At 42.5% G+C, this 11,149-nt stretch overlaps 1 pseudogene; it reads left to right on the top strand.

Moving 5' to 3' along the window:
- The first annotated feature begins 2,497 nt into the window (after positions 1 to 2,497).
- On the top strand, positions 2,498 to 5,614 carry LOC101360698 (homeobox protein Meis3-like; annotated as a pseudogene).
- The last annotated feature ends 5,535 nt before the right edge of the window (positions 5,615 to 11,149 follow it).

Genomic DNA, 11,149 nt, shown 5'->3' with positions numbered 1-11,149 from the left:
TGTTTTAGGGTTTCAGGATTGTTGTATTCTCTGTTCGGCTTAGTTTTTCGGATCTTTGCTGTGGAGGGACGGCGTGGTGCTTCTGCCTAGAGTGCCATTTTTCTGGAACTCTCAACTTTATTCTTAATTGCATAAACAGAGTCATCACACCACTACTTCTCTATAACAACAGGGCGTGATGTGTGTGCAAATTTGGAGGAAAACCCAAGGTGGTCCTGGATGTTGATGATATTTGAGGAAAGTCTAGAATGCCCTAGAAAAATATGCAAGGAAGAATTTACTGAAGTCACAGAAATTATTACAAGATATGGACATGAAGAACAGTTTTTTTTTCTCTACTCTTAAAATGGGTTTAATCTCTCAGAAAAGAGTCTTACTATCCCATGAGCTGTGATGTGCACATGTTGATAAAATAATAGACAACAGCTTACTCCTGGCCTTTCCTACAGGAACAAGGGAAAAATGATCCGGAGAGTCTTAGCTAAAGAATGAGTTTGCCCAACTTCTGCATATACAGGTAAAGTGACTGTGGTGCAGGGATGTTGAAGGGCTTGCCAAAGGATATACAGTAATGAGTTCCTGAGGAAGGGACAGAGGTCTCTTGTCAAGGCTTTTATCCTGTATTGCTCAGGCTCTCTAAGGAAAGTCCAAACAACAAATGGCTTTTTTTCATCTGAAAATTGTGTACAAGGACACTGCCATAGAAGTTATTCCCTGAAAATAACAGATTCACCCTAACCCTCACCCACCTCTTCAAACCAGTCTAATAAAAACAGGACAAAGATTTGTCCCGTTCATTTGCTTCAAAGGAATGATATTTGATTAGCCCTAAAAGCGAAAATCGGCCAAATGAAATTAGGAAAATTCAGGTAGCTACATATTTTTTTGCAACCTATACAGTGTGAGTTTCTTTCTATCAACAGCCTGTGTTCAATAAGCTAAGTGAAACTTGACTAAATGTAGTTATTCTATTGAGCTAAGGAAAATGGGAAATAAAGGAAAATACAGCTAGAAAAAATTAATCTAAAAAATAGAAAAACACAAACACCAGAAGAGAGACCTGATAAATGGGAGCTCCTAAAAATCAAACACTTATGCTCATCAAAAGACTTCACCAAAAGAGTCAAAAGACAACCTACAGACTGGGAAAAAAAATTTGGCTACAACAAATCTGATCAGCCTCTAATCTTTAAAATCTACAAGATACTGCAAAACCTCAACAACAAAAAAACAAATAACCCAATTAAAAAACAGGCAAAGGATAGGAATAGGCACTTCCCCAAAGAAGATATTCAGGCGGCTAACAGACACATGAAGAAATGCTCACAATCATTAGCCATTAGAGATATGCAGATCAAAACTACAATGAGATATCATCTCACCCCAACAAGGCTAGCATTAATCCAAAAAAAAAAAAATGATAAACTCTGGATAGGTTGTGGAGAGATTGGAACACTTCTACACTGTTGGTGGGAATGTAAAATGGTACAACCACTTTGGAAATCGATTTGGCACTTCCTTAAAAAGCTAGAAATAGAAGTACCATACAATCCAGCTATCCCGCTCCTTGGAATATATCCTAGAGAAATAAGAGCCATCACACAAATAGATATATGCACACCCATGTTCATTGCAGCACTGTTCACAATAGCAAAAAGATGGAAACAACCTAGGTGCCCATCAACGGATGAATGGATAAACAAATTCTGGTATATCCACACAATGGAATATTATGCAACGATAAAGAACAAGGATGAAGCTGTGAAACATCATATAACATGGTGGAAACTGGAACTTATTATACTGAGTGAATTTAGTCAGTCACAGAAGGACAAATACTGTATAAGACCACTATTATAAGAACTCAAGAAAAGGTTTAAACGAAGAAGAAAACCTTCTTTGATGGTTAGGAGGGTGGAGAGGGAGGGTGAGGGTTATTTACTAACTAGATAAGAATTATCTTAGGTGAAGTGAAGGATGGCACACACTACAGGGGAAGCGAGCACAACTGGACTAAACCAAAGCTAAGAAGTTTCCTGAATACAATCAAACACTTTGAGGGACAGAGTAGCAGAGGTAGGGATCTGGGGACTATGCTTTCAGGGGACATCTAGGTCAACCGGCATAACAAAGCTTATTAAGAAAATGTTCTGGACAGAGAGAAGAGAGATGAGACGGGGAGTAGCGAGCCCCCCGCTCCCAGCATCCCCTGGGCCCCCAGACACTGGAACCTGAGCAGGGCTGGGGAAACCCTCCGGCCCCGCCCCAGGCCGCTGCTGGGCCGCCCCCCACCCCAGCGCTCATCTGTCTCTGGCCGCCTCGATTGTCCTGGGATGGGTGGGTGAGACTGGGACAGGGGGTGGGCCTCTGGGGACCCTCCCCACCTGCTGCCCGTGACCTTCGGGAAGCAGTGTGTTGGGGGTCCATGCTCGCTGCCCACTCCCTGCCTGGTGCCAGACCCTGATGAGGACCCGGGAGCTGCAGCCAGCCTCAGCCCATGGCCCGGAGGTACAATGAGCTTCCCCTCTACCCTGGCATCCTGGGTGGCCCTGCAGCCCTGGCTGGCTTCTGCGAGGCCACGAGAGCCCCAGGACCCTACGACCCCCACGGCCTCCCAAGCCCCCATTCCTGGGCTTGGACAGCGATAACCAGACAAGGGAGAAGGATGAGATTTACGGACACCCCCTCTTGACCCTACTGGCCATGGTCTTTGAGAAGTGTGAACTGGCCACATGCTCACCCCGTGATGGAGCTGGGGCTAGGCTGGGCACACCCCCCTGCGAGGACGTCTGCTCATCAGATTCCTTCAACAAGGACATTGCCACTTTCGCCAAGCAGGTCCGCTCTGAGAGGCCCTCTTCTCCTCCAACCCAGAGCTGGACAATCTGATGATACAGGCCATTCAGGTGCTCTGTTTCCACCTGTTGGAGCTGGAGAAGGTCCACGACCTGTGTGACAACTTCTGTCACAGCTACATCACCTGCCTCAAGGGAAAGATGCCCATCGACCTGGTCATTCAAAATTGGAATGTTGGCTGCAGGGAGGAACTGGAGGACGACCCAGCTTCCTGCCCCAGCCTCCCAGACCAGAATAATGCATGGATTGGGGACCACGAGGACAGTGGGTCTGTACATTTTGGGTACCCTATGTCCATCCAGTGGGCGCCTGGCCTCAAAGAGTGGGGACTTCTCCAGCGACCAAGGAGACGGGCTGGATAAAAGCATGGCCTCTCCCAGCTCTGGCGGAGAGGATGAGGAGTTGGACCAGGAGTGGCAGTGGAAAAAGAAGAGGGGTACTTTCCTAAGGTGGCCACCAACATCATCAGAGCCTGGTTGTTCCAGCGTCTCTTGGTGAGAGCCCTGGGATGTAGGGTGAGCACAGAGAGATGGAGAAGGATAGCCACACAGAGACTGAGGCTTGAGAGACACAGAGATGGGAGACTGAGGTGGGAGGTGGTAATTCAGGAGGATCTTGGGGAAATAAGGACTGATAAGATCAAACATCAGCGAGTGTGTCCTGTATGCCAGGGGCTCTTAGAGTGTTTTTATTATTTTATTTTTATTTTTGGTGAAGATATAAATAGCAAAACATAATACACCAGCTCAACAATTTCTACATGAATAATTCACTAACACTGGTTACGTTCTTCAAGTTGTGCCACCTTTCTCGATATCCTTTTCCAAATTGTTTCACAATCATTGACACAAACTCACTGCCCCCTAAGCTTCTCATCTAACCTTTCGAGTTGCTGATGTTGATTTGATCTCACATAGATAATTCTTTAGAAAAGCATAATGCTTGAAGGAGATGAAATTCATTAATTAAAATAAACTTTTTTTTTTTTTTTTTTTGGTCTTCAGGGGATAGTTTTGGTTTAAGGTTTAAAGTTTAAAGATTATTTCAGGGCAATAGTTTCAGGGGCACATCCAGCCTCAATGACTCCAGAAAATCCGAATTCCAAAAGAACTTGAAATTCTGTTTTAGATTTTCCCCCTTTTGATCAGGATTCTTCTATAGAATCTTTGGTCAAAATGTTCAGTAATGTTAGCTGGCAGCATCTGTTTCTTCTGGTCTCGCGGAAAAGGAGGAAGTTGTTCATGGAGGCAATTAGGCATGTATTCCAGTTCCTTCTCCAATTCCTGACCCTCCTTCTTCCTCTGCTGCTCCGGGTGAATAAAGACCCATTGTTGTACCATCTAAGGTCACTCTCAGCTGCTTAAGGTGTTTAACTCATTCAGTTCTCTCTATAATCTACCCACCCATGCATCCATCTATTCATCCATCCATCAATCATCCACCCACCCACCACCCATTCAAACGTACCCTGTGGGGGGGGGCTATGAGTATCTCCTTTTTGCTTTGAGGAGACCGAGGCACAGAGAGGTTAGGGGGTTTTCCCAAGGTCACACAGCCAGAAGTGGGTTCAAACACAGCAGTGTGTCCTTAACCATTGCACAACACTCCCTCAGAGAGACTGAAAAATACAGACATAGAGAGCGACAGGGAGTGGCTACAACACAGAGATACAAAGAGATATGGGGAGGACTGAATCAGAGCAAGACAGACAGGGAGAGATGGAGTCACCAATGGGCAGAGACAAAGAAAAACAGAAATTCAGAGGCAGGGAGGGACCAAACCACAGAGAAAGACAGAAACACAGATACAGGGAGAGGGTGAAACACAGAAACACAGAGAGATAGAAACACAGAGAGACAGAGACAGAGAGACACACACACACAGACACAGAGAGAGATTCAGGGAGAGGCTGAAACAGACAAACACACACACACAGAGACAGATACAGGGAGAGGCTGAAACACAGAGATAAGAGACAGCAAAATAGAGAGATAGAGACAAAGAGAGAGATAGACAGAAAGAGACAGAAATGGAGGGAGGGAGAAAGAAACAGACACAGGGAGAAATGAAGTCATACAGCCACAGAGAAAGAAATAAACAAGGAAAGGAGGGGCTGAAATACAGAGAAAGACAGAGACACAGAGGGAGACAGAGAGACAGAGAAAGAGGGAAACAGAGACACCTAGAGAAAGAGAGGGAAGGAGAGAAAGGGGGAAAGAGGGAGGGAGGAAGAAACAGACACAGAGAGAGATTAAGTGAGAGAGAGAAACAGGAACAGGGAGAGGGGCTCACACAGAGACCTTAACGCAGATGGCCAAAGAGGGCTCGGCCAGGAGGAGGACACCCCTCAGGCTTCATTTCCCTTTCCTGCGGGCGCCTGGCCAGCGGAACCTGCCCCCCAGCAAGCTCCCTAATGAGGGCTGCCAATTAGCCTCTAATTGCTGGAAGAGACGGGGCGCCTCAGACGTAATTGCCCGGAGCTTGCTGGCAGTGCTTGGCCTCTGCTGGGACCCCGGGAGCACAGAGGAGCTCCGCTGCGCTGGCTCCCAGGTCCTGCCACAGCCCAGAGCTTCCATCCCCGGGGGCCTTCCGGGCGTTGGGAACCAGACGGTAGGCAGGTAGACAAGAGGACTCTTGCTGGTGGCCGCAGCACCCCTACCCCTCGGAGGAGCAGAAGAAACAGTTGGCGCAAGAAACAGGGCATCCTGCTTTGGTGAGTGGCATCTGGGGTCTTAAACGCCTGCAAGTGGTGATCTAAGATGCATCAATTGGTCCCAACCACCTGGAATAAATGAGAATGAAGAACACCAAAGACACAAGGAAAGTATTAGTCCAAGAGACAAAATGGGCCACATAAACCAGAGACTTCATCAGCCTGAGATCAGAAGAACTAGATGGTGCCCAACTACCACCAATGACTGCACTGACATGGAACACAACAGAGAGTCCTGGATGGAGCAGGAGAAAGGTGGGGTGCAGAACTCAAATTCGAGTAAGAAGACCAGACTTAATGGTCTGAGTGAGACTGGATGAACCCCGGAAAGCATGGCCCCTGGATTCTCTATCAGCCCAGAACTAAAATAATTTCCAAGGCCATCTCTTCAGACAAGGTTTAGACTGGACTGTGGGACATAAAGTGATACTGATGAGGAGTGTGTCTCTTAGCTCAAGGAGATACAAGAGACTAAACGGCAGCTTCTGTCCAGAGGTGAGATGGGAAGGCAGAGAGGGTTAGGAGCTCGTTGAATGGACATGGGGAATCGGGGTGGAAAGGAGGAGTGTGTTGTCACAGTATGGGGAGAGCAATTAGAGTCACATAACAATGTATGCATAAATTTTTGTATGGGAAAAAATTTAAAAAAAATACAAAAACAACAATAACCAAAAAACTAAAACCAAAAACAACCAAAACGAAGTAAAGTAGGTCGAAGGTTTATAAATTGCCAGAAATTATTTAACAAGCCGACTACCAGAAAATCTTTCTCCTTTTTCAAATTAAAAATTTTGTGTGCTACAAATATTTTCAGTTTTTTACTCTGGCCCGCACAGTTTTGCATTTGAAATAATATGTTTATTCCGAAATTGTGAGAAATATAACTATTTAAATACTTTCATCCTGTAAAAAACAATTTATCTCATAAATAATTATGAATTATTAATTGGAATAATTCAACCATTACATTATCACCTAAAAGCTCAAGAAAAAATACTTCACATCCAAATACTTTTGAATTTTGTGTTTACTGCAATTTGCTTAATAATCAAACTTAATCAGCATATTTAAGCAAGTTAGTGTCACATTGAGTAGTCTATTTTTGATTCCTAATGTCCAAATTCATTATATACTTTTCAATTTTTTATTTTTCCAAAATTACATAAAAGTGTTTAAAGTAAAAACTGCTTTATGTGTTCATCGAAACTGCCAGGAAGAGCTTAAATATTTTAAATAGCCATTAAAGAGGAATGAAAATATTTATATGGTGGATATAGGAGAATATTTTTCACATGGTGTAAAAGATAAATATTTAAAAAAATAAAATATATGTACATCTCACTCTCCCATCCTTCAGAAACTATTTTTATTAGATCACCAGAAAGACATAAATCCAGTAGGAAATTTAGTTTTGTCCTCATTGCTACTCAGCTCTGAGTGTCCTGAAATTGGAAAGCTGATGATAATTTAATGTAATTAAAAAATAACTGTTGTAGCTAATCTATTCCACAACAGCAGCTATTTAAGAGTCCATATATTTAAAATAATTCAATCAAATTACTTGTACATTTCTCCATTTAGAATGGTAACAAAAAATGATTTTATGAGGGTAAGTCAAAAAGTATTGCTACTAGGGTTCTAGTTCATACATGCACAGGTTTATTACACAAACAATGTGTTTAAACATGTCTCTGAGACCAGTGGATAGCTGCAGACAAGTTATCTCAGTAATCCACTTGTCTTCGTCCCCTTCAAAAAAGATACTTTTTGTGCCATGGAAAAAAAAACAATCTTGACGTCAGGGCTAATATCAAATTTTTAACAAAACTCAAGTGAAGAGGCAGAGCCAAGATGGCAGTGTAGTCAGATGCTTCTGGTGGACTCTCTTACAACAAAGACCTGAAAAAACAAGTGATTCAATTACGTATGGCCATCTGGGAGCTCTGAACATCAAAGCAGAGTTTAGGAAACGGACTGAGTGGCAGGGGGGTGGAGAGATGGTTCAGAAGCAGCAAGGAGTCCCAGACCTGACCTGGTGAGAGCCTGAGCCGTTCAGGCATAATCAGCTCAGGGGTGAGCGGTGAGGCAGGCAAACATCTGTGCTCGGGAGGTGTATTCCACACCGGGAGAGAACCAGCCACTGAGACTCTACTCGGCCACACAGAACCAATGAGAAGCAGCCCTCGATGGCAACATACAAGTACTTGCGTATGGCTTACTTCAGGGATCAAAAACATCCTCTTAGGGAAGACACCTCTGTCCCATTTACCTCCCCACTCCTTGCTCTGCACTGGGTGCCTGACTAGTTTCAGCAATTGCCGAGTCCCCTGGGTTGGAAACAGGATCTGTCACACACCCGGAGCCATTCTCACTGCCTTGGAGAGTGAACAAATTAACAAACGGGAAAAAATAAACTGCTGGCTCCCCTAAGCCAAGAACCCAGGGTAGGCACAGTTCCTTTGCCTAGGAACAGGCATAAGGGATCCACGGACTTTGAGTGCCTTTCCCCCTGCACAGACTTGTGTGGGCCCATCTCAACATCTTAGGCCCTCATTACTGCATAACAACAGGGTATATACCAGAACTCTAACTTCAACTGTTTCAGCTGTGAAGAGGCAGGTTCTTGACCTTTGAAACTGCTCTGCCCATTAAGCAGGGTCTTCACCTACCCATATCAGGGGCCTGAGGACTGGTGGCTCCACCCACGCCACCTAGCCAACTGTGATGGGGCCCATGAATAAGAGGTGCCCCCAAGTCCTTACAGACAACAGCATTAGGTGCTCATAGTCTGGCTGCAAAACCCACCCACACACTCTAAGCAACATGGACACACCTTCCTCCAGGACACTCAGGGGTGGCCGTCAGCCTACTGCCTTGCTCAGAGTGTGTCCCCCTGCTGAAGCCAGATGCCTGTGCCTACAACAATCCACCAATGCCTGTCTAAGACTGTAAGTGAGAGCCTACACCACACACTTGGTGGCTATCTACCTGGGCACCTGAGCTGAATCCATACAGGAGGAGTGGGCAGACTCCTGAGCTCACATACCTAGTAACAGATCTAACCAACTGGTGACAGGACATTAGAGCTTCAAAGTTGCCAATAATCAAGCTAGCTCATACGAGCAGCCTATTTGGGCATATCAAAACAAAACAAGAAGTTAGGACACAGTAAGCAAACATAAAATAAACAAATATAATAACTTATTGATGGCGCAGAGACAACAGTCAATATAAATCACATAAAGAGGCAATCCATGATTGCTACAGCAAGCTCCCAAAATAAAGAATCTAGAAATCTTCCAGAGGAGGAAAATTTCTTTGAATTACCAGATCAGAATACAAAAGATTAATATACAGAACTCTTTAAGAAATCAGGAAGGAAATTAATCAAAATGCAGAACATGCAAGAAAGGAAATTAAAAAGAGTAAAGAAGAGCATAATAACCAATTTAACAGGCTGCAAGAATCCATAGACAGATGGCAATTGGAAATCCAGAAGATGAACAATAAAATTTAGAATTAGAAAACTCAATAGAAACTCATAGGAGCAGAACTGAGGCTATGAAAGTCAGAGTTAGTGAGATGGAAGATAAAGCACTTGACACCACCTTATTTGAGGAAAAATCAGATAAAAGGATTAAAAAAATGAAAAAACCCTAAGAATTATGTGGAACTCTATGAAGAGGAATAATCTACAGGTGATTGTAGTACCAGAACAGGGGGGGATAACAGAATTACAGAGAGAATTGTTGATGATTTGTTGGCAGAAAACTTCCCTGATATCGTGAAAGACAACAAGATATCTATCCAAGATGCTCATTGAACCCCACGTAAGGGAGATCCCAAAAGAAAGTCACCAAGACATATTATAATCAAACTTGCTAAAAACAAAGGTTAAGAGAGAATTTTAAGGGCAGCTAAGGATAAACAAAAAGTCATCGACAAAGGAGAGTCAGTAAGAATAAGCTCGGACTACTCAGCAGAAACCATGCAGGCAAGAAGGCAATGGGATGACATATATATAGACTTGAAGGGAAAAAAAAAACAAAAAAAAAAAACCTGCCAGCCAAGAATTATATATCCAGCAAAACTGTCTCTCAAATATGATGGCAAAATTAGGGCATTTCCAGATGAACAGAAGTTTAGGGATTTTGCAAAATCCAAACCAAAAGTATAAGAAATACTAAAGGGCGTCCTCTGGTTAGAAACTCAGTAACATCAGATAACAACCTAAAACTAGAACACAGGACAGAGCAACCAGATATCACCAGATAGGGAAGTCACAAAGTAAATCAAGCTCAAACACTGAAAATACGGAAACAGATGTCAATATGTAAAAGATGACAACATGAAAATAAAAAAGAGGGACTTAAAAAATATAGTCATAGATTTTTCATATGGAGAGGAAGTCAAAGCTATATAAAAAAATAAAAGACTGGTATAAACTTAGACAAATAGGGGTAAATATTAAGGTAACCACAAAGGAAACTAACAATCCTGCTAGTCAAAATAAAAAAACTAGAAAAACATAAAGACTCAGCAAACACAACATCTACAACAATGAAAAAGATGAAAAGAAAATACATGAAGAAAAACGACTCAGTGCAGAAAATTAAGTGGAACAAAGAAACTGTGAACAACACACACAAAAATACATCAAAATGACAGCACTAAACTCATACCTATCAATAATTATGCTGAATGTAAATGAACTGAATGCACCAGTAAATAGAAAGTGGCAGATTAGACGAAAAAACATGATCCGTCTGTATGCTGCCTACAAGAGACATATCTTAGACTTAAAAACACAAACAAACTAAAACTCAAAGGATGAGAAAAAATATATTAAGCAAACAACACTTAAAAAAAGAGCAGGAGTGGCAATATTAATCCCTGACAAAATAGACTTTAAAATAAAATCCACCACAAAGGAAAAGGAAGGACACTATATAATGATTAAAGGGTGAATACACCAGGGAGACAAAAGTATAATAAATATTTATGCACCAAATGACAGAGCTCCAAAATACATAAAACAAACTCTAACAGCACTGAAAAGAAAGATAGACAGCTCCACAATAGTAGTAGGAGACTTCAACACACCACTTTCAATGAAGGACAGAGCATTCAGAAAGAAGCTCAACGAAGACACAGAAAAGCGAAATGCTAAAATCAGCCAACTTGACCTCATAGACATATACTGAACACTCCACCCAATGGCAGCCAAGTATACTTTCTTTTCCAACGCACATGGTACATTCTCCAGAATAGACCACATATTAGACCATAAAGCAAGCCTTAACAAAATGCAAAGCATAGAAATATTACAAAGCATCTTTTCTGACCATAAAGCCATAAAAGTGGAAATCAACAACAGAAAAAGTGAGGAAAAAAAAAATCAAGTACACAGAAACTAAACAACACCTTGCCCAAAAACAACTGGGTTATAGAGGAAATTAAGGATGGAATAAAGAAATTCATAGAATCAAACGAGAATGAAAACACATCCTACCAGAACCTTTGGGACACAGCAAAAGCAGTGCTCAGAGGTCAGTTTATAGCAATAAATGCACACATCCA

This window comes from Trichechus manatus, unplaced genomic scaffold (genome assembly GCF_000243295.1).
Source record: "Trichechus manatus latirostris isolate Lorelei unplaced genomic scaffold, TriManLat1.0 scaffold00114, whole genome shotgun sequence".
In the NCBI taxonomy this organism is placed as follows: Eukaryota; Metazoa; Chordata; class Mammalia; order Sirenia; family Trichechidae; genus Trichechus; species Trichechus manatus.
Note: the sequence above shows the minus strand (reverse complement) of the source record. Positions and strands in the feature narration are given on the sequence as shown.